Source organism: Kogia breviceps, chromosome 1 (assembly GCF_026419965.1).
Source record: "Kogia breviceps isolate mKogBre1 chromosome 1, mKogBre1 haplotype 1, whole genome shotgun sequence".
Lineage (NCBI taxonomy): Eukaryota > Metazoa > Chordata > Mammalia > Artiodactyla > Physeteridae > Kogia > Kogia breviceps.
Genome location: NC_081310.1, coordinates 71,521,942 through 71,544,667, shown reverse-complemented (window position 1 = coordinate 71,544,667; position 22,726 = coordinate 71,521,942). Strand labels below are relative to the sequence as shown.

At 39.6% G+C, this 22,726-nt stretch overlaps 1 long non-coding RNA gene across 1 annotated transcript in view; it reads left to right on the top strand.

The window, feature by feature from the left end:
- The window catches only part of LOC131753359 (uncharacterized), a 36,398-nt gene extending 32,393 nt beyond the window's left edge, over positions 1–4,005 (top strand). Inside the window, exon 6 of the long non-coding RNA XR_010840642.1 lies at positions 3,220–4,005. This is a non-coding gene — a long non-coding RNA (uncharacterized lncRNA). The remainder of the gene's footprint in view (positions 1–3,219) is intronic.
- Positions 4,006–22,726: the final 18,721 nt, after the last annotated feature.

Here is a 22,726-nt window from a genome sequence, read left to right as displayed (position 1 = left end):
AGAGGTTATTGCATTTTTTAAAGTCCCTTCTATGGCCTTTAGCATTCACCTATGGCTCTCTTTTCTTGCCCATATTGAAGATGGGGTTGGACCTTGATTTATCAGGGATGATTGGAAGTATGGGGATGGATTTCAAGGTTCTCCTGTGGTCACTTTAATTTTTGGATTTGTTTTCATTCAGTTTGTAAAAAAGTGTATGGGCTTGGGCTCAGTCGTGTAAATCATTTTCATTGTCAGCTAACTCCATTATTCTGCCATTCAGCCATCAACACAAAACAATACAAAACAAACTCATACATTACTTTAGGTTCCCTACTTCCAGGAAGAATGTCAGAAAGGAAATTCTGTAAAGGAGAGAATAGGCTGGATGCACATCACCGAATCAATCACCAATTCCATGAATTGAAACACACAGTTGCCCTTCAAAAAAGTTTTCTCTCCCATTATAACCCTCTGGAAATGCAAAGGAAGCTTAGAAGGGATACACTTTCAATTAGCTCACAATTTGTTTCTTGCTAAAATTTGAACCTCTTCCCCCTGTCCTCCAACTTCCTATAGCTATCAGCTAAAAATTACCAGGCTAGACAAATTTGTCACCCATAATCTCCTTATTCATTCATTCGTTTGTTCAATTAATATTTGCTGATGGAGTTGAACCAAGGTGCTGAGCACCTCCTACTGTATCAGGTACTTGTGGGATGCAAACATGCATTATTAGCAGTTTTAAAGAACTTACAGTCTACTAAGAATATAAAACATGTTTCCAATAAGCCCACTTTGAAGTATGTGATAAACGTAATGAGAATTGTCTACCTCACGTGCTTTTTGCAAATGACTGAACCATCTTACGAAAACATCCCACCTCAATCTCTTTCTTGATATAGTAGAGATAGCCCTAGTGAGATACATCGGAGAAAAGGATATGATTGGTGGTGTATTACTTTTACGTTTTTACAAGTTAAAGTGGCTAATGCAGCAAGCACTGGAAATTGTTCCCACCCTTTCAATCTTAGAGGAAGAACTTCAGTCTATGGATTAGATAGGTTTAATGATGAGGAGCCAATGACTGGCATTCACTTAAAGATGTCCAGTCCAGGAATACCGGCCCATACTGTTCAGTCTCTGTCATAATCCTGGCTTGTCTGAAGCCTTCTTTCTTTTGGCCAATGCCCATGCTAAATGTCATGGCTGGTGGAAAACCCTGCTAGGTTCAGATTCATTTAAATTCATGGCACAAAGAAAGAAAGTCCTTAATCAAAGGCACAAGATAGATTTTGCAAAGAAGTAACGGCCAGAAAACTAGTCCAAAATGCTCTTTGGGTTGGGCTTCTGTGCAAGCACGTCTTGGTGGCAGGTCAGGACTCAAGGTTCTGAGAGTTGCAGGAGTGGAAAATGGAAATGGCTCATCTGTACCTGCCCTTTTTCCAGAGATTTGACTCATCCTCTCCCATGACACTCAGGGCCAGTTCTCACTCTGAGTAAGAAAGCTGCAGGCCACTTCCTCCTTGATGCCCAGGCCCCAGCAGCTTGGTCTCACTAGTCACTCTCAGTGAAACTATATGGTTCTACAAATAGATGATTGGATATAGGGTGTATTTCTGCAGCCTGTGTGGATTTCAGTCTTTTGCTCTAGAACAACTTTGTCCAACAGAACTTTCTATGGTGACAAAAATGTCCTATAAATCTGCACTGTCCAATACAGTAGCCACTAACTACATGTGGCTATTGAGCACTTGGAATATGGAACTTAATTTTTAATTTTAATTAATTTTAATTTAAATAGCCACATTTGGCTAGTAGCTACTCATAACGTACAGTATAGCCCTGTAAGACAACTTCAACCATTTGGATTTCCATGAATGGGAAAGAATGAATGATCAGAATGATCACTCTACAGTAATGACACAATTTTGGCTTAGGAGCATGAATTAATTCTCTTAATTTTGGCATAAATAGAATGAATAAAAGCCTGAAACTCCCCCTCCCCCCCAGGATTTAGGTGGCATCTCAGGGTGTGTCTCCTCACTATCCAAATGACAAGATGAAAAGAAAATAATTTATAAAAACTAGATATTTTACCAGATGATTACCTGGGTGTTTTGAATATCAGTAGATAATTATAGTGTCAGACTCCTTCATATCCTCAGTCAACATTTTTAGGCAAGTGAAAGTGATGAATTCTTATACAAGAAACTCCAAGGAAAAAATATTCAGCCCTTCTGCTATTGATAAAAAACTAAGGCTGTAACCTCAATTGAATACGTGACTGACCAACTGCTCACCTTGATTTTTTTCCCATTTATTATAAATCTTTGCATCCTGCTCCTAGCCTTAGACAAGTAAGATTACAATTGGCTAGTCTTTTATCTTAGGAGCAACATAAAGGTGTAATAGGACCCTCTAATCAAGACAAAAATTACAAAAATACAAGTAAAGTAAGTGCAAATAATAATATTAATAACTTCTAGATAATTAATTCAAAGTGCTGTTTGATCAGACTCCTGAACAACTTGATGGCATGTCTACATGGAGCTATATTTGCTTGAAGGTTATGGCCTCAAGTATGATAAATGATGTGTTCTAATGAGAAATAAAGACAATCATCTTTTGAGTGTTTCGTAATATAGATATGAAACCAAGCACCACTAATACAAAGCAACATATAATCCAAAATATTTTATTTTAGGAATTTTGTGATCTCCCTAAATTTAATGTACAGGTCATATACAAAAGGAAATGCCCCTAATATCTTCAGCAGAACTAGAAGGAACAAGAGACTCAGTGGGTCTGATTCTGACGACCGGAAGGTGAGATCTCCTAAGATGCTGTGTGCACTTCTGAGACTGCTTCCTCTGACTGACCCATGTTGACCAGCCTGGACACATACAACAGACTAGAATATTGTCACTTTAAAATCTGCCACCATCCATGAATAAGGTCAGTTTAGGCTAGACTGAAAAATACAGTTGTTCAGCCAAATTCTAGGCATGGGCTTAAGAGCACCTGCTCCTCTGGTTGCATTAGTATGGCTTCTGGCAAATCGACTCCCTTGTTTATATGGCCTGCTTTACTTCACAGGATTCTTGTGAGAATCAAACGAGATCCCAAGACAGTTAGACTCCTGCGGTAGAAAGAGCAGTCTCGGATGATCAAAAATACCTGAATTCTAATGCCAGGACTTGACTTAATTTCTTTGGGTTTTTGTTTTCTAATCTGCAGGATGAAGGAAGAAATACCTGCTGTATGTATCTTCCGGAGTTGCTGCATGTGCTACCTGAGACTCTATGTAAACACACTTTTTAGTTCTGCTTCCTTTGTAGAGATTTCTGATCTTCTAGATGAGATTCATTTACTTTTATCTAGTCCCCGAGTCACCAGTTGCATACATACACAGACCGGCTGGGATTAGTGGTGTGGTCTGTGAGGGTGAAATTGAGTGAGAAGAACCATAAAAGGCCCCAAATCTGTGGCTCTGACTTCATTAACCAGGCACAGTATTCATCAATGCGATCCATCTTCAGCCAAATGCAGCTTTCTGCCCTTTTGCCGGCTTAGCCCTGCTATCAGCAGCTGGGGGGCCTGCCAAAGGGCAGGGGGAGGGAGCCGCAGGTTGCCCACACTGCAGATGATCTCAGGAATATTCAAGAAGGACTGTAAAACAAAACCCCCAGTCTTGTCATTTTACTTCAAAAAGCAAAAAAATCTCCCAGATAATAAGCATTTTGCTCTAATAAGAACTGTAGGATTGATTAGGTTCAAACTGTTAGCAGACATCCTTCTGGTTAATGAAGCAGCATTGAAAATGCCTCTTGATTCTTTGGGAACTTAAATCATACAAAGGCAGCAAGGAGCAAGAAGAGAACTGGAGGTGGGGTAGACTAAACTGTCTGCTAGTTACAAACGTACTCAAGATAATGAACAAAAAATGTTTGTTCTTTGAAAAGCTAATATTTATTGACAGTCATCTCTGCAGTGGGAGAGCAATAAACTTTGATGATTATTGTTAAAACATTCTTTGGGGTCACATGTTTTCCTGTGGATCTTGAGTGGGGGATGGAAGCCACTGCCTTTTTAATTCCTTTGTTAATGTCTTTATGAATGCAATTAACACTTCATTCACGCTTCTTTGTTTCTGGATCCCATTAGGATGTGGTTTATGCCAGTTTCTCTCTCCCAGGAGACAGCCCACATCACACAACATTTCACTCAGCTGTGTGGCTGAGCGCTGACAAACTCAATTTACCGAAGGCAGGAGTGAGTTGACACCATGCTGTGGCAGCCATCCTGATGGGAACAAATGACTCATTTCATTCCGAGGTGGAACCCGCCTTCTCTGAGCAGCACGCTTATGCACCAGAGTATGGGAGGCAAGGAAGCAAGGATAGCTTCCCGGCTGACACAGAATAAAGTCACTGCAGATCAAGAATGCTAAGATCCAAGGCCTTAAAATGGAAAGCCAGCTATGGTAGATACAACAGGCTGTGATCATCTTCATCAAAACTTAGTGAGGGCTAACTAGGTAGAAAGCAAGGGAAGAGCCCAGAAGCAGGGGACATAGTCTCTCCCCTCTGGAGTTTACAATTGAGAGACCAGAAATATACAAAACAAATACATCAACGAGAATCTAAGGCAGGGGTCCCCAGTCCCCGGGCATTGGACTGGTACCGGTCTGTGGCCTGATCGGAATCGGGCTGCACGGCAGGAGGTGAGCGAGCGAAGCTTCATCTGCTGTTCCCATTGCTCGCATTACCGCCTGAACCATCCCCTGCTCCCCCACCCCCTCAACTGTGGAAAAATTGTCTTCCACAAAACTGGGCCCTGGCGCCAAAAATGTTGGGGACCGCTGATATAAGTCACCACAGGCTAAGTCCCGAATGAGAAGTGTAGACCATAAGAAATGAGGAGTTCAGGTCTCTGAACCACAGGGTGTCGGGAAGGCTTTTCTGAGGATGTGGGACTTAAAGTACAAGCAGGCCCCTCGGCCATCCTATAGAGGTCACCAGGAAAGAGGTGGAGGGTGGGAAGAACTGCGGAGAGGGAAGAGGGGCAGGTATTAGCAAAGACGCAGAGGTGCAAAGTGAGTTAAGAGGGGTTGTGTTCACAAGAAATTACTTTCCCTTTATATTAAAGTCTCTCCTCCAACTGATGGCATCATTTCTATTTCAAATATCAGTGTGATATTTGCTTAACAGCCAAAGACACCACAGATGAATATATCTGAATCTTACTAAGATACTGTACAGAGGGCATGGAGGAGGTCTGAAGTGACATCACAGACAAAGGAAAGAAGAAAGGAGGCACTGCCCATCGTTCGAGGTGATGTTTTTACTTTCAGTGAAAAACAATTACGGGCCTTGGACCTGTGTCATAATTTTAAGTTTAGTTTTCTCTGACAAAGGTAAAAAAGAGCAGAATTTCTAATAAGTGTTATGAAGCATAAAATATTACCAGGAGAGGAAGTAAAACAGCCTATAGCCCCCAAGTCATCTGTGCCTAGGATGAAAGGTGCATGAATAAATCAAAGACAGCATTCCATTTGCAGTTTTAACATTATTTAATGATATGAAGATTGGTTGTTTTCTTCTGAGTTTCTCCAAAACTCTAGCCTTTGTCCCATTAGTTACACATCCTTATTACCAAGACCTTTCTCATGTCTCTCAACCAGACCTGGGCCATCAACGCCACTATATTCTATTATAATAAGACCGGGATTGGCCAGCCCCTGTGCATTAAAGTGTCACCCGACACCTTTTTGCATTAAGAAGGGTTATTTTGCTTACATTTAATCATATATGACTGCTCTTCGTGGGAAGAATGGCTTCCTGTACTACAAATAATTCTTGGCCAAAGAACAAGTTACAACTAAAGTTACCGCTGATCCTAATCAAAGGTTAAAGTGTTGGTAATTTTATGAGTGGCTCTTTCTTTTTCTGAAGCAAAGAATTGTCAATTGTCAGTTTTAGAACTACTCTGTGATTTATTGGAAGGATAACACTTCATTAGAATTACTAAATTAATGCCCAAACATTAAAAGGGGAAAGAAAATTTAAAAAGGTGATAGTCTGTGTGTATGGGGTGAGGATGGGGTTATTCGGAGGTTTTAAAAAAAAAAAATCTTTACTTTTGTTCTTGTGCATTTTTTTTTTTTCATAGAAAAAAGTCACTCTTCATTCCCTGGCCCCAAGCCACTAGGTGGCTATGTAAAACATAAACAGGGTCTATGTTCTACTGCATTTGAGAGAGATGTAAATATGAGGGAAGAGGTTTTATTTTCTTTCTTCCTCTCAGGAGTGGTCTGACAGCCCCAGGCTGGAGAATGTGTCTCTCCCAAGTGCTCTGTCACCCTGGTAACCATGGAGACCATGACGATCGATTAGATGCCATCTGATCTCAACCTCATAAAAAAAAAAAAAAAAAGGCAGCAGATGGCAACCAGGCCACTAGACCTGTCTCAAGAGAGATGCAAAGGAAGGGAGAGAAAAGGAAGGAAGGAGTGGAGAAAGGAGACACTGGGGCAGGCAGATTGGTGCCGGGAGGAGAAAGCACGGAAGCAGCTCTGAAAATGAACATTTTGGAAAAGCGTGGAAATAGAAACGGAAAACAAGGCAGGCAGGAATCGGGAAAGAGGAGACACGATACAAAAATGAAACTAAAACTACACTTCTGTAGTGAGTGGGAAGAGGAAAAGCACAAAGAAAGCAAACCAGCTCTTTCCTAACCTCCTTGTGTTTGTAGATCTCAGAATGCTCTGGAACCTGGGCCCCAAGGTTCTCTGAGGGGTATTCACAATGTTGTCCTTGTGGCTCTTGTATCAGTTGGAATTGGATGTGTCTGCAGAAGAACCCTGAGACCCGGCTTTCAGAAGGAATGTCCCTGATCAGACGGGGTTGTACCATGGTCTTCAGATGACTGGATGAGTCAGTACCTGATAATCTTGCCACCCCGTCTCCAGCAAAGTTCTAGTTACCCCTTAAAGGAACAAGTCATAACCAGGTCAGCGGATACACAAGGTGAAAAGAAGAACAGTTAAGTTAGTGCTGGTAACAGGAGTCTTGGCCAGCATCCCAGAGTAAGGTAACGGCTACTATTTATAAAGTGCTTTGTGCCAGACACTATTAAACACTGTATACAGATTTATACAGATTATTTAATTTAATCCAGATAACATTGCTATAAGATAGGTGCTATTATTATCCCCATTTTACAGCCAGAAATTGAGTTTGGAGAGCACACCTAGAATGTATACATAAAATATACATACTATATTTGGTTAAATTATATTTGTTTATCTATCTATCTATCTACACACACATATTTCTACCAAATATAGTATTAACCCTTTGGTTAACTTGTCTTTTCTCAACAATATTTTATGAACACTTTCCATGTTTTTAACTATTCTACTTAATCTTATTTAAAGACTATATAGCATTTTATTGTTTGAAGGTATCATAATTTAACTACTTCCTTATTATTGAACTAATTTATTTCTCGATTTTTGCTACAATAAATAACCCTGTGGTGATGGTTCTTGTATGTAAACCTCCTTTGATTTTTCCTTTAGAATGAAAACATAACTGCTAAATCAAAGGATATGCTTTCTTAAAACTTTTTAGTTCATGTATAGCATACATACATCAAGTGTACAGCTAGTTGAATTTTACCTACATATGTACAACTATGTAACCACTACCCACATCACGTGTTAAACACTCACAGCACCCCAGAATGCTCCTTCACCCCCCTTCCCAGTCAATAGCTACCCCATGTTCTTGAACATCATATAAATGGAGTCACAGGGTGTGGAATTTTTTGTTTCTGGCTCCTTCCACTCAACATAATATCTGTGAGATTCATTGCAGTAATTCATTCTTTATATTGCTGTGTGGTATTCTATTTTTTGAATATACAATTTATTGATTCATTTACTGTTATCAGACATTTAGACTATATGAATAAAGCTGCTGTGAATATTCTCATACATTTTTTTGAAGAACATAACTATGCATTTTTAAAATGTAAACTAGAAGTGGAATTACTAGGCCATAGAGAGGCATATATTTAAATGCAGGGCAAACCTTTTTTAAAGTTATTTTTTTTAGGTGTTTTTTTTTTCTCCACTTTTAAATTGGCCTCCAAACAGTTGATCCAATTTGGACTCCCACAATCCAACGTTATGAGCCTGTCCCCTCCCTCACACCCTTACCAATGGCAGGTGGGCATCTCATCCTTCTTTATCTTTGCCAGTCTGGGAGAAGAAATGGTATCTAATTGTTTACATCATGTTTGATGACCAGGTATGTTAAACAATTCTTTCTGTGTCACCAGACATTCTTATTTCTTCTTTCAAAAATTGCCCACACATCGTTGCCCTATTTGGTATTAGCCTCAGGATAAAGCAAAAAGGTGAAATATAATCCATATAGTCTGTACAAATTTACTGGCATTGTCAGAAAATGCACTGACATTTATGACCAGAACAAATTTACATTCTTTGCATAAGCTGACGTCCTGCTCTATGTATTTCAGAAGGAAGCTAACATTTACAGAACACCTATTACCGAGCACATTTACTCTTTAGAACAGCCCTATTCACTTAATCCTTATAGCTTCATTTAATTTCAGTAGTAGCATTTAATTTTCACAAAAGCTCTAAAAGGCACATAATATTCTGCCTATTTTTACAAATGGAGAAATCAAGTCTCAGTCACACAACCATTTAAGCAGCAGGACTGGGATTTAAACCCAAGACACTTCAAGTCCAAAGTAAACTTTCTTTTCTCTGTTCTCCAGATACAATTGTCTAGGGCAGTGATCCTCTTTTTTTTTTTTCTTCACTTTATAAACCCTAAGAGGGCTTCTGAATTCCAGAACCCTATTAATTTCCTTATATCACCAACACACAGATACCATCCTACCACCAGCATGGTAGGGATGGCTGTGCTATTAAGGAAAGACTGATGATATGGAAACATTCATGTTAGATCATTTCACCCATTTTATAAATTTTTCTTTTATTTGTGTGTGTGTTTAAAATCTGAGTAATGGTTTAATCAATTCAGAGTTGAAATGAATAGAAGCATAGGTGGATCCAAGATCTCTTCCTCTCAACATCACTATTGGTTTGGGGATCTGAAGCTTCTATCATTTAAGAGGGCTTTTAAAAGGAAAAGGTTACTAATACAAAATTAAGCTCAAGACTGAGTATTTACTTAAAATGATAAGAGGAATCACCATAAATTACACATTTTAAAAATATGTAAAGAGACTTTCCTTGTGGTCCAGTGGCTAAGACTCCATGCTCCCAATGCAGGGGGGCCGGGTTCAATCCCTGGTCAGGGAACTTGATCCCACATGCTGCAACTAAGAGTTCACATGCCACAACTAAAGATCCTGCACGCCGCAACTAAAACATCCCAAGTGCTGCAACTAACACCTGGTGCAGCCAAATAAATAAATAAATAAATTTTAAAAATTAAAATAAAAATATTTAAATGCCACAAGCATCACAAAATCCAAAAAAAATCCACAATATTTTTGTTGCCTACCTGTCTGATAACCCTGTAGATTTTTACTTAATTTGTGGGAGCTCCATGCTCTTGGATTACCTCTTCATATGACAGAGGTCTTGTAATATTTTCTCTCTAGAGAGTATAAAGATAAATCATTCTTGAAAAAACGGGCACAAGCCTCTTAGATAACCTCATCCACCAGAGGGCAGCCAGCAGAAGCAAGAAGAGCTACAATCCTGCAGCCTGTGTAACAAAAACCACATTCACAGAAAGATAGACAAGATGAAAAGGCAGAGGGCTATGTACTAGATGAAGGAAAAAGATGAAACCCCAGAAAAACAACTAAATGAAGTGGAGATAGGCAACCTTCCAGAAAAAGAATTCAGAATAATGATAGTGAAGATGATTCAGTACCTCGGAAAAAGAATGGAGGCAAAGATTGAGAAAATGCAAGAAATGTTTAACAAAGATCTAGAAGAATTAAAAAACAAACAAACAGAGATGAACAATACAATAACTGAAATGAAAAATACGCTAGAAGGAATCAATAGCAGAATAACTGAGGCAGAAGAACGGATAAGTGACCTGGAAGACAGAATGGTAGAATTCACAGCTGAGGAGCAAAATAAAGAAAAAAGAATGAAAAGAAATGAAGACAGCCTAAGAGACCTCTGGGACAACATTAAACACAACAACATTTGCATTATTGGGGTCCCAGAAGGAGAAGAGAGAGAGAGAAAGCACCCGAGAAAATATTTGAAGAGATTATAGTTGAAAACTTCCCTAACATGGGAAAGGAAATAGCCATCCAAGTCCAGGAAGCACAGAGAGTCCCATACAGGATAAACCCAAGGAGAAACATGCTGAGACACATAGTAATCAAATTGGCAAAAATTAAAGACAAAGAAAAATTATCGAAAGCAGCAAGGGAAAAATGACAAAAAACATACAATGGAACTCCCATAAGGTTAACAGCTGATTTCTCAGCAGAAGCTCTACAAGCCAGAAGGGAGTGGCATGGTATAATTAAAGTGATGAAAGGGAAGAACCTACAACCAAGATTACTCTACCTGGCAAGGATCTCATTCAGATTCGATGGAGAAATCAAAAGCTTTACAGACAAGCAAAAGCTAAGAGAATTCAGCACCACTAAACCAGCTGTACAACAAATGCTGAAGGAACTTCTCTAAGTGGGAAACATAAGAGAAGAAAAGGACCTACAAAAACAAACTCAAAACAATTAAGAAAATGGTCATAGGAACATACATTTCGATAATTACCTTAAACGTGAATGGATTAAATGCTCCAACCAAAAGACACAGGCTTGCTGAATGGATACAAAAACTAGACTCATATATATGCTGTCTACAAGAGACCCACTTCAGACCTAGGGACACATACAGACTGAAAGTGAGGGGATGGAAAAAGATATTCCATGCAAATGGGAATCAAAAGAAAGTTGGAGTAGCCATACTCATATCAGATAAAATAGACTTTAAAATAAAGAATGTTATAAGAGACAAGGAGGGACACTACATAATGATCAAGGGGTCAATCCAAGAAGAAGATATAACAATTATAAATATATACGCACCCGACATAGGAACATCCCAATACAAAAGGCAACTGCTAACTACTATAAAAGAGGAAATCGACAGTAACACAGTAATAGTGGGGGACTTTAATACCTCACTTACACCAAAGGACAGATCATCCAAACAGAAAATGAATAAAGAAACACAAGCTTTAAATGACACAATAGACCAGATAGATTTAATTGACATTTATAGGACATTCCATCCAAAACCAGCAGATTACACTTTCTTCTCAAGTGCGCACGGAACATTCTCCAGGACAGATCACATCTGGGGTCACAAATCAAGCTTCAGTAAATTTAAGAAAACTGAAATCATATCAAGCATCTTTTCTGACCAAAATGCTATGAGATTAGAAATCAGTTATGGGGAAAAAACGTAAAAAACACAAACACATGGAGGCTAAACAATACATTACTAAAGAGCCAAGAGATCACTGAAGAAATCAAAGAGGAAATCAAAAAATACCTAGAGACAAATGACAATGAAAACCCAATGATCCAAAACCTATGGGATGCAGCAAAAGCAGTTCTAAGAGGGAAGTTTATAGTTATACAAGCCTACCTCAAGAAACAAGGAAAATCTCAAAAAAACAATCTAACCTTACACCTAAAGGAACTAGAGAAAGAAAAACAAACAAAACCTAAAGTTAGCAGAAGGAAAGAAATCATAAAGATCAGGGCAGAAATAAATGAAATAGAAACAAAGAAAACAAAAGCAAAGATCAATAAAACTAAAAGCTGGTTCTTTGAGAAGATGAACAAAATTGATAAACCGTTAGCCAGACTCATCAAGAAAAAGAGGGAGTGGACTCAAATCAATAAAATTAGAAATGAAAAAGGAGAAGTTACAATGGATACTGCAACAATACAAAGCATCCTAACAGACTACTACAAGCAACTCTACACCAACAAAATGGACAACCTGGAAGAAATGGACAAATTCTTAGAAAGGTATAACCTTCCAAGACTGAACCAGGAAGAAATAGAAAATATGAACAGACCACTCACAAGTAATGAAATTGAAACTGTGATTAAAAATCTTCCAACAAACAAAAGTCCAGGTCCAGCTGGCTTCACAGGTGAATTCTAACAAACATTTAGAGAAGAGCTAACAACCAACCTTCTCAAACTCTTCCAAAAAACTGCAGAGGAAGGAAAACTCAAATTCTTTCTATGAGGCCACCATCACTCTGATACCAAAACCAAACAAAGATACTACAAAAAAAAAAAATTTACAGACCAACATCACTGATGAATATACACGCAAAAATCCTCAACAAAATGCTAGCAAACAGAATCCAACAACACATTAAAAGGATCATACACCATGATCAAGTGGAATTTATCCCAGAGATGCAAGGATTTTTCCATATATGCAAATCAGTCAATGTGATACACCATACTAACAAATTGAAGGATAAAAACCATATGATCATCTCAACAGATGCAGAAAAAGCTTTTGACACAATTTAACACCCATTTATGATAAAAACTCTCCAGGAAGCAGGCATAGAGGGAACCTCTTCAACATAATAAAGGCCATATACGACAAACCCACAGCAAACATCATTCTCAATGGTGAAAAATTGAAAGATCAGGAAAAAGACAAGGATGTCCACTCTCACCACTATTAGTCAACATAGTTTTGGAAGTCCTAGCCACAGCAATCAGAGAAGAAAAAGAAATAAAAGGAACACAAATTGGAAAAGAAGAAATAAAACTGTCACTGTTTGCAGAAGACATGATACTATACATAGAGAATCCTAAAGATGCCGCCAGAAAACTACTAGAGCTAATCATTGAATTTGGTAAAGTTGCAGGATACAAAATTAATGCACAGAAATCTCTTGCATTCCTGTACACTAATGATGAAAAATCTGAAAGAGAAATTAAGGAAACACTCCCATTTACCATTGCAACAAAAAGAATAAAATACCTAGGAATAAACCTACCAAGGGAGACAAAAGACCTGTATGCAGAAAACTATAAGACACTGATGAAAGAAATTAAAGATGATACCAACAGATGGAGAGATATACCATGTTCTTGGATTGGAAGAATCAATATTGTGAAAATGACTCTACTACCCAAAGCAATCTACAGATTCAATGCAATCCCTATCAAATTACCAATGGCATTTTTTAAGGAACTAGAACAAAAAATATAAAATTTGTATGGAGACACAAAAGACTTTGAATAGCCAAAGCAGTCTTGAGGGAAAAAAACAGAGCTGGAGGAATCAGACTCCCTGACCTCAGACTATACTACAAAGCTACAGTAATCAAGACAATATGGTACTGGTACAGCAACAGAAATATAGATCAATGGAATAGGATAGAAAGCCCAGAGATAAACCCACACACCTATGGTCAACTAATCTATGACAAAGAAAGCAAGGATATACAACGGAGAAAAGACAGTCTCTTCAGTAAGTGGTGCTGGGAAAACTGGACAGCTACATGTAAAAGAATGAAATTAGAACACACCCTAATACCACACACAAAAATAAACTCAAAATGGATTAGATACCTAAATGTAAGACTGGACACTATAAAACTCTTAGAGGAAAACATAGGAAGAACACTCTTTGACATAAATCACAGCAAGATCTTTTTTGATCCACCTCCTAGAGTAATGGAAATAAAAACAAAAATAAACAAATGGGACCTAATGAAACTTAAAACTTTTGCAAAACAAAGGAAATTACAAACAAGACGAAAAGACAACCCTCAGAATGAGGGAAGATATTTGCAAACGAATCAACAGACAAAGGATTAATCTCCAAAATATATAAACAGCTCATGCAGCTCAATATTAAAAAAACAACCCAATCCAAAAATGGGCAGAAGACCTAAATAGACATTTCCCCAAAGAAGACGTACAGATGGCCAAGAGGCACATGAAAAGCTGCTCAACATCCCTAATTATTAGAGAAATGCAAATCAAAACTACAATGAGGTATCACCTCACACCTGTTAGAATGGGCATCATCAGAAAATCTACAAACAACAAATGCTGAAGTGCGTGTGAGAAAAGGGAACCCTCTTGCACTGTTGGTGGGAATGTAAATTGATACAGCCTCTATGGAGAACAGTATGGAGTTTCCTTAAAAAACTAAAAATAGAATTACCATATGACCCAGCAATCCCACTACTGGGCATATACCAAGAGAAACCCATGATTCAAAAAAACACATGCACCCCAATGTTCATTACAGCACTATTTACAATAGGCAGGTCACGGAAGCAATCTAAATGCCCATCGACAGATAAATGGATAAAGAAGATGTGGTACATATATACAATGGAATATTACTCAGCCATAAAAAGGAATGAAATTGGGTCATTTGTAGAGACGTGGATGGATCTAGAGACTGTATACAGAGTGAAGTAAGTCAGAAAGAGAAAAACAAATATCGTATATTAACGCATATATGTGGAACCTAGAAAAATGGTACAGATGAACCGGTTTGCAGGGCAGAAATTGAGACACAGATGTAGAGAACAAAAGTATGGATACCAAGGGGGGAAAGCAGCGGGGTTGTGGTGGTGGTGGTGTGATGAATTGGGAGATTGGGATTGACATGTATACACTGAAAAAAAAAACCAGATAAATCATTCTTTCCTGTAACATGGTTGATCAAATTTGTTTATTAATAATTTAGAAGAGTTTCTGTGTGCTTCACAGCTCATTATTGGTATCATCACATGGATGTATGGGATTATAGTCAATTTTGGGAACTTCACCCAAATTTTTGTCATCTATAAGATTTCAGACCTTTTCCAGTTTTTTGTTGTTTAGTGCCTAGTCTTAAAGGTTTTGAATTGATATTGCTCACTGTTAACTATTTTGTTGGCAATGTCCTCATTGTAGTGGTGTATTATGAAGTACATGTTTGTCAATATGCATATTCCTGTCAAATCATAAAGAAATACAAATATTTTTTCAAATATGTTCAGATAACTCACTCTTTCTCATTAATTAGATCATTAAATAATCCAAGAGCCTATGTATTATTTCTATTAGTAATTAATCTCTTCCTGTTAATCATTTATACCTTTGGAATAATTTTCTTTTTTTCGTTACAATTCACTTTAGATGTCACTTTAGATGTTTCCATGGACTTCATATACAAATATATGAAAAATAATTTTATTGTGTGGTACAAAACCACAAACATATACATTGCACCTTTGTGTGTATTACCAATAGGAAAGAACTTCATTTTGAGTAGGTGTCAATGAATACTGAATCCTTTGTTTGTAGAGAATGGACCTGAGGACACGGGGAGGGGGAAGGGTAAGCTGGGAGGAAGTGAGAGAGTGGCATGGACATATATACACTACCAAATGTAAAATAGATAGCTAGTGGGAAGGAGCCACATAGCACAGGGAGGTCAGCTCCAGTGCCTTGTGACCTCCTAGAGGGGTGGGAATAGGGAGGGGGGAGGGAGATGCAAGAAGGAGGAGATATGGGGATATATGTATATGTATAGCTGATTCACTTTGTTATAAAGCAGAAACTAACACATCATTGTAAAGCAATTATGCTCCAATAAAGAAGTTAAAAAAAATTGATTGGAAAGAATTTTCTACAATCTTCTGGCTCCATTTCAAACCTTTATTTTCCTCCACTAAGGTCATAGAACACATTCATATTGTGATACAACATTTAGGTCTGCCACTTTATGTGATGACAACCAGATGAGCTTCCACAGTGGGCTGTGGGAATGTTCCTGAAAGCCACTCCTACAAAAGGATAGCTAGAAATATTTATACATAAAGTGACTGGGAATCACATCAATACATCCCGTTAAACACAAACCGATATATTTCCAACTGCACTTGCCTTAGCTGGGCCCCCCAAAATGCTTGCAGCCACCCTGATGCCACCTGATAAGAGGGCAAGTCAGAGTAGAAAGAGAGGGCAGTCTGACCTATTATGACTAAAATATGTGACTTTTACAAATTTTGCCAAAACATATGCCAAGTGAATGCATTGCTAGGATTCCTCCTAACAAGTGGGGGCACCAAAGCTTGACCTATATCAACTTCATGATAAATCCACCTGTGGACTTTGGGGAGGGGATTTGGGGGCATTGATATTTGGAGAAAGAGGACAGGCCTGTGGAAAGCGCAGGTACAACGTGGTTCTGCTACTTGGCTCAAATACTCTTCGTGATTCTCTAGCCTGAGGATGTTGGGTTTTCCAGCTCCGTGACATGCGTCTAGTGTGAGAATCCAATCAGGAGCTGCCCTTAACTAAACAAAGTAAGAAAAAATTGCCTTTCCCATCTTTCGTCCTTCCCCCCACCTTTAGCTTCTGCATGGTTCACTTTTCCTTTATCTTGTTCAGCCATATAGTGTCCTCTAAAAATTTCTTCTCTCCTATAAAAGTTTGTTTTGGGTAAGGATTTGGCTATCTCATTCATCCATTCATTCACAAACATTTTTGTTACATGTACTATGGATTGGGGACCATTTTAGTTACAAGGGACAAAGCAATGAACAAGACAAAAATATACCTGGCCTCACAAAGCTTATACTCTAGAGCCAGTGCAACAGAAAGTAAACTAACGTCCACTTCAGAGCAGCCTAGTTTTTAGTACCATATTAGTGCTCTCATGGAAGTTTCCATCTGAGACCTTTATCTCGTTGTTAAGGGACTGTCTTTATTCCTAAGTTAACATAATTTCAAACATCAGGGATTTCAGGGAGGTATTTTAGATGGGAAGGGAACACTTTTCAATTCCTTAAAGCCTTCCACTTTTATTTATGCCCCAAATAGGCCTTGGCTTCCATAAATTTTATTGACCCTCCTCCAGCCCATGCCCCATCCACTAGGAACCGTATTTTTATTTCCAGAGCCTCTAGAACAGTCTCTGGTCTCTCAACCAAGGCATCTTGAGGGCCATTTTAAACTGTACAGTAGGATGTACTGCTTTATCCTCTTCAACAAGTCCTATGCTAAGGTTGAGTATGGCCACAATAGATATCTGTTTCTTAGACTTTGGATCATTTTACCTGGTCGTATTCATACTGTCCTGAGTGGTGACAAGGCTTTAAATTCAGTGGTAAATTACTTCATAAATTAATCATTTTCACTGTAGAGAAAGCCATTTTGTTATATTTCAATGCAGTTTCTCTTCTTTTTATCCGTTAGTCAATGTTACATTCTTTATACCGGCAAATGCTTTGTCTTTGTCATTAGTACTGTTTGGAAGTTTCTAGTTTTTGACAACTTGTATTAGTTTAGATTTACTTATATGCAACAGAAAACTCCAGCCAGCTTATAAAGCAAGTATAGCTCATATAACTGAATTCCAGCGGTACTTGAGGCTTTGAGGTTGATGGGGTCTTTTGGCTCTGGCTGGATTTCCCTGCAATTCTCTTAGCTCTGTCCTCTTCCCCTCGTAACTTCATCCTCAGCCTGGTAGCAAGACAGCTGTAGCAGTTTGCCTCACATCTAGGAATAGTAATGTCCAGAGAGACTTCCCATGGCAGTCTCTAAAGAACAAGGATATTTTCCCCAGAGGCTCTCAGAAAGTCTCTCCTTTTGCCTTGTTGGCTCAATCATACGATCATTTCTGAACCAACCCCTGGCAAGGGGTTGAGATTAGCCATGCCCAGGAGTAAGTGGTGGTGAGAAGCTGGGTTTTGATTAGCTTCCCCTGAGGCCCCTGGGCTTCCCGGGGAGATAGAACCTGAGTTCTAACAGGCAGGAGGAAATAGGAACTTACGCTGGGTAGGTGAAGGGCAATATCACTCTGCTACTTTGAAAGTAATTCTAGTTGCCCCAGTTATATTTTGATTTCTGAACTTATTTCTCCAGTTTCCAGGTAATAAGACCAGGCTCATCCATGACAGGTGATGACCATAAAAAAGTTAAGATTATGTCATTATCTTTTGTTTAAAAAAACAAGGATGTAGAAAACAAACTTATGGTTACCAAAGGGGAAGGGGGTGGATAAATTGGGAGTTTGGGATTAACATATACACACTACTATATACAAAATAGATAAACAAGGACCTACTTATAGCACAGGGAACTCTACTCAATATTTTGTAATAAACTATAACGAAAAAGAATCTGAAAAAGAATACATATATAATATATATACATATATAGATAAAACCAAATCATTTTGCTGTACACCTAAAACTAATACAACATTGTAAATCAACTATACTTTAATAAAAAATAATTAATTAATTTAAAAACCAACAATAGATATAGTACATAACTAAAATAAATAGTTTTTTTTAGCTAAAGAGTTAAATTTCAGTTTTTGAAAATAGTCCATAGGCCTTAACTGCCAAAGTTTCTATGGAAAGTTTGGAGAGATTTTACTGACTAATCTTGCCACATAGAAAGAAACTCCCCCAATCCCACCCCAGCGTGTACATAATGAGGTCACTGGTTTCACCTGCATCTTGGCATGTCTTGAGCCACTGAAGGGCTAGGTCATACTCTCTGGTCCCTGCTTTCCTTCTTCAGAGGCATTTTTTAAAAAATCAAATCTCAGCTGGTTCCTAAAATTTCAAGGAGACTTGCTGTTCTCCCTCTGTTTTCTTTAAGAGGCAGGGCAGAAACGGGATATGCAGAAATCCTTAATTTTATGTAAATGGCCCACCTTTCCATCTTTCCTTGGGGTGTTATAAAAATTAGTGTTCTAAAAACATTTTTACAGGGGCTTCCCTGGTGGTGCAGTGGTTGAGAGTCCGCCTGCCGATGCAGGGGACTCGGGTTCTTGCCCCGGTTCCAGGAAGATCCCACATGCCGTGGAGCAGCTGGGCCCCTGAGCCATGGCCGCTGAGCCTGCGCGTCCGGAGCCTGTGCTCCGCAACGGGAGAGGCCACAACAGTGAGAGGCCCACGTAAACATTTTTACAAACTGCTCCCTTGAGATGCAAAGAACGTACTATCAGCCCAGCAGGTTCTCTACAAAAGCTTTTATGTGGAAGGAGGGAGGAAGGAAAAGTCATACACATGCCTCTGGCATCTTTCAGATTTTGGGGAATTAAAAAAATATATATCATTATAGAAATTATTTTTGGCTTTTCACCATGAACTAGTTCACAGACTGGCCTGTGTTCACTTTTCCTATTTGGCTGGCTGTTGACTTAAATAGGACACCTCCCTGGGAAAGGTTAGTAGTCAGAGTGGTGTTTGTTGAAAGTGACAAAGTGATAAACTAGGTTTGTATTTACTTTGTTATTACTAAGGATACTTTTAACATCCTTTTGAGGTGCTAATAGTCCTTCCTGAGGAGAATTATGCAAACAAGCAAACCATTAATTAAATCAAGAGCAGCGGTCCCCATAGAACTACACTATGCAGATTTGCTGATCTGGATGGACTTGTTGCAGGCAGTGGCCTTTGCTGCAGAGATGCTCCCAGTGGCCAGCTCTCTGTGCATTTGTGCACTTCCAAGAAGGACTACAGGGGCCTGGTGTCCACCCAGCCCTTGGGGACCTCAGAGCTCCCTCCCTTGAGGTCTCTGGACATATCGCTCCAACTCACCTGGGAAGAGCAACTACAGATCCTAGTGACTAAACACAGGGACTCAGGAAGGCAAGATAGAATTTTCCAGAGACTCTATGGAGTCCTAAATTGTTAGAGTTCCTGTATGGCTTACAACTGTCTACAGAGGTGGAAGACGTTTTATTGCATTAAAACCCAAAAGCAATATATGTGGAATCTAAAAAATATGACAAACTAGTGAATATAACATAAAAGAAGCAGACTCACAGATACAAAAAACAAACTAGTGGTTACCAGTGGTTACAAAAAAACAAACTAGTGGGGAGGGGGGAGGGGCAACACGGGGGTGGGGGAGTGAAGGTACAAACTATTGGGCATAAGATAGGCTCAAGGATGTATTGTACGACACAGGGAATATAGCCAATATTCTTTTAATAACTGTAAGTTGAAAGTAACCTTTAAAAATTGTATAAAAATAAATTTAAAAGATTAATTTTTTTTTAAAGCAAGAAAATGAAAAACAAAAAAACCAAACCACCGAAAGCCAAAGGGATGATATTCTGTCCTATACCCGAAGTCTTGGTTGGCTGAGTGCATTTCACCTACTGACTGCTGTGGTCATAGGAGCTATCATATATAAATATGGCGTGGCCATTGCTATTATTGGGCAATTAATGCTAATTCTGGCCCAAGTTGGGTCTCACAGCACGTGTGCCAATGCTGGACACATGCCAAGAGCAACCCTGCTCTTTCTTGGCCCCAGACGTGCTCAGTTTTATCCACAGCCCAAACCGGCCCTGGCATTCCTTGATGCATTATTGCGCTGGCAGTTTCCATCTTGCTGGCTGCCTGCTCTTCCTGTTGGGTAATTTTCAGCGGCACAGCTGCTGACAGACACGGTGTCGCACATGACATTTTTTTCTCTCTAGCTCTAGGTTTTTATCTCCCAAGAGTAATCCCAGTTTGCCTTTTTTCTGCCCAAGCTTTCAATTGTTTAGGTCATTCTTTTTCTCTCTTTCCTGCCTACAATGTCCCTCAGTGCTGTGATTCACCCTTTCCAAAGTTCCTTTTTCAAAGTGCTTTCCTACACAAAACCTCATGACTCCCACATCTTGAGCTGGACCCCTAGGAGGTCCTGTGCCCTTGGCTCTGCTCCATCCCTGCCGCCAACCATGAGTAGATGCAAGAAGGCCCTGACTCTTCCCAAGGAGCATGATAAGGAGGGTGACATGGAGTCACTCTCCGAGCCCCCAGCTGTCTTATTAGCTTGGGGAGGCCTAAGATGCCACTGCTGTAGATATACTCCTTTGACCTGATAAAGGCATTTTTCCTGATTAAAATAAATCTTCCTAAGAGGGTTCACTCAGTGTAAAGGAGTAGTCTGGGCCTCCTCAGGAGAGGGTTCTGAAGAGGTAAAAGATGTCGGAGGAACTTTATGGTTTGAGTGCTGGAGTGGGGCAGGGTGGGAATGAGGCTGGGGGAGACCGATGGCATAGGCAGGAAGCAGGTGCTTCCCATTCATGAGTCTCATCTGCCTCCCCACTTTGGTCAGGGCCAGTCCAGCCTTGGTGCATCAGCTGCCAGGATGGAGCAGGGTCTCAAGACAGCGCAGGGTGAGTGAGCCCTGGGCCCTGATTGAACTCAAGACACTGGGCTTCGGTAGGATTCCTGGATTCTACAAAATATCGAGTTAACCCAATAAAAGAAAGTAGGCTCTCTGGTTTTGGGGGTTGATTTTACTTCAGTTCTCTTTATTAAACCGATCGGTTGTTCTTGGAACTGACCACGTGTGTCACTGAGCAGCCTGGCTGCCTTGCTGAAGAATCACAAATGAATGACATGACCGGTTCTTTTGTTCTTGTGTAACCACAGCCTTTAAAAACCAGTCTCTCTTCAGGTACAAGCAAGGCCTCTGGGAATATGGCCTAGGAGCTAAGAATGCAGTTTCTGGGGTCACAGAGGCCTGGGTCCAATTCCTGAAGCCACCCTTCATTAGCTGTGAGGGAACTCCGTGCCCTAATCTTTTCATCTGCAAATGTGGGTAATAGTTACACCTACATTATGGGTTTCTTTAAGGACATGAAGGACTGTCACAGTGCCTGGCAAATACTAAGCGTTCAATAGACGCCAGCTGCTATTTTTGATACTAGTATAGGGCCAGCAGACCAGTTACTTAATAACTAATATCTTGACAATCAGGAAGACTTACAGCTTCTTCCCAAAGAACCTAATTTATCCTCAGAGAGTAGTATCCAGGGAAGAAGACACACCTGCAGCCTTCCTTCCCCAGCTGTGTATAAAGGTAGGGACAGGAGGAAAAAGGCCCCTCTCCTCTGAGTCCTGCAAACCTCCAGTGAACATGGAGAAAGCAACACCCACATCGAGTGGGGCCTTCTGGGGGAAGGAGCAAGGATTGGGGAATTTGGAGAACTCCGAACCTGACTGATTCCAAGTCCATTACCATCAGGAAAATGATTTCTGTCTACAATGCACATATAGGAATTGCCTCAGTGTGTGTACACGCACACACACTTTCACTCCAGGTTAGAACACCAGCACACTGGATGTGTTTTTTCTCATCTTCCTTCTCATCTCCTGCATCCTTTGCAGTCCATTCAGGCATAATTATTATTGCTTTGCTGGCTCCGTTCTGAAGCTCTCTAGAGTGGAGCAGATGTCAACAGCTCCGAAAGATCCCATGCTATTACACAGCAGAACAAATGAGGATGTCAAAAAAGCCTCTTCCGTCTAACAAGAAAACAGAGGAAAGAGACAAAAAGAATAAAGCCTTCAGAGACCAGCAGACTCGCTCTGATTAGATCTTATGCTAACATGATGCCCACTCTGCGTACTAACAGTGATTTAATATGTTTAAATGATACAGGGGAAACACAGAAATATGTCTCAGGGGAAAAAAGGGAGAAAAGAGAATTTCTTCCCTGCCAGGCATGATTAAGATGGTGTGGGCATCCTACGAAAACGCGACTGGAGCATGAGACCAGTGCAAGCCCAAGTATATTTACCTACATTACCTGATGTCGTCTCATTACATGGGGCAGTGACTGCTTTCTCCACCAGCAGGTAAGCCATAGGAGCTGCTCTGATAGATTAGCTGGCTAGGGGCTTGACAAAAT